Below are 2,464 nucleotides of genomic sequence, written 5' to 3'. Positions count from 1 at the left end.
GAAGAAGAAGAAGAAGAAGAAGAAGAAGAAGAAGAAGAAGAAGAAGAAGAAGAAGAAGAAACAACAGCTCAGGAAGAAAAGGGATTGGAGACATAGCTTACCTTTCAACGGAGATTCTCAGCGGACTTGCTTCCTCTAGGCCCCACCACTTCAAGTTTCCACCACCTCTCTCTATTCCGTTCAGCTACAAAACCGTGGCTGAGCCCACCTCCAAGGTCCTACCTCAGAACACCTTTGCAAAAAGATCAAGTCTTTAGTACATGAGTATTGCATAACTAAACCATAACTAAACATGAGAAAATAAGGACATAGTACTCTAAAGCTGTGGAGGACGAGATAGCCTGGCATTTACACAGGAGGCAAACAGAGAGCAGTGGTATGGGGGGGGGGGGGTAGAATGCAAATCAAAGTAAGAGGTGTTTTTTGTTTGGTCTATCTTTTTTTAAAACAAAGGTTGTATGATATGGACTCCCAAGAGTTCTTCCAGGGCATCTAAAGGCTGCACAGACACTCCCTGGCTCCTTCTTCCTTGTAGATAAAGACTATATCCTTTAGATGAAGTCTCCGGCAGTGGGGTCTAGTGTGGGCAGCAGCTGGGGCTGGCTCTATGTTGGCCATTCTCATAGCACCTCTCTGCAGTGCATCTCTGCTTAGGGTGCACTCTGCTGTAAAGGGTGAGGAGAAGGATAAGGAATAGCCACCGAAATTAGACCAGATAAAATGGGAATTATTGAAAGACACAGTACACACTTCTCAGGGTTAAACATTAGAAGTACTATGAAATTTTAATGGATATGTAGGATTGTGCATTTCCCTCTACTGCTAGAATATTTCTATTGCTCTCTGCATCTACTTGGAACCCTACAGATTGCTTACAAATGCTTATTTCTTTCCTATAGCCACTTCCATTTATAACTTTGGCTTGCTCTAAAGTCTACTCCATTGCCAACTCTACATGATTTTCTAGCTAAACATCAATTACCATCTGAACACAATTACTGAGCCTCCTAATTCAGGTTATTGGAAGGAAATTACATTGCCTAAGCCCTAGGTATGGATGGACTCCTTGTGAGTCAGCTGTCTATTCCTGGTCCAGCTTCTGTGCTTGGAGGTTGAGAGATCATATGTGTGCAAAGGTGACCCAGTGGCTATAGATAAGTGAATTATGATGTTATAGTTTTTTAAAGCCATCACTAAATATCATGAAGGATTACATTTCTTCTTTATAGAAGGATAGAGACTTCATCTAAAGGATATAGTCTTTATCTACAAGGAAGAAGGAGCTGGGAAGTGTCTGTGCAGCCTTTAGATGCCTTGGAAGTACTCTTGGGAGTCCAGATCATACAATCTTTGCAAGCATCACATGTAAGAATTTGTTCTTTCAAAATAATTTTCAGATGTATTTAAAGATTTTAGTTTCCTACACTGACCAGATAACTGACTCCTGGCTTACACTGGCCCGGAAAGAAACTATATCATTAAAGAAAACATATGGAGCAATAGTTTTAAGAAAATGAATGGGCACCCCAAGATCATAATTACAAAGAGAACACAAGAGAAGCCACCCTGACTTACCTCCTGGGACCCATTTCTGCTATGGTATAGGGAGATGAAGCCAAGCAAAGATTATAATTCTGACTGCTAAAATGGTTAGAATTTTTTATTCCAGGAACCAAACAGTCACTTGTGAAGAGGAACACACCAAAGTCAGGGTTGACTTCAACTGTGTGTCCTTGGTAAGGGCTAAGATGCACTTGCTCAGAGCAAGTCTTCTTAAGTCTTAGAAACTGATGGTTGTGGTAATACTAGAGGTTACATGGTCCCAGGAGATAGTACAGTTATGGCCCAGGACGCAGCTAGCATGGCAGTAAAACCACTCTTGGGAATAATAGTCTCTGCTTTAGAAATAAGAACCTTAGGAATCAAGATCACATCCTACAATTCAGGCAGTCCTAAATTCACAGCCGAAATAGATGTGCCCCAACAAAGCACAAGACAGGGCCTGACAGACTGAGAAAGGTTTGACATTCCTGGACACAGCTGGCAAGCTTTCCTTGTTACACTTAGGGTGCAGTCCTGAGTTCCTGTCATCCATGAAATCTAGGCTACTGTGACGTAATACCAGGCATCAAAGGAATGGAAAATTAAGACCCAGGCTGACCCAGTAAAGGGGTAGATAACTTGGATGGTGAGGTGGTTAGATAAGGACTGTCAGGTAGGTACCATAATATATCTGATGATCTAAGTTAAAGATGGTGAAGGTGGCTACACAGATGTGGGCCTCAGCCCAGAAATGGAACACGTGGGAAAGAACTAAATGGAAATCCCTAAAGTGCAAGTGTCATTATAAGGTGAAATTTTTGCTAGCTGGGTTTAGCGGCGGATTAGTGAGCTTAGGCTCTGTGATTAGTCACCTTGAAGGATGGTAGAAGTCATCCAACCTGAAAGTAAAAACATTTTTAAA

This window comes from Mus caroli, chromosome 12 (assembly GCF_900094665.2).
Source record: "Mus caroli chromosome 12, CAROLI_EIJ_v1.1, whole genome shotgun sequence".
In the NCBI taxonomy this organism is placed as follows: domain Eukaryota; kingdom Metazoa; phylum Chordata; class Mammalia; order Rodentia; family Muridae; genus Mus; species Mus caroli.
This window is presented reverse-complemented; position numbering follows the sequence as displayed.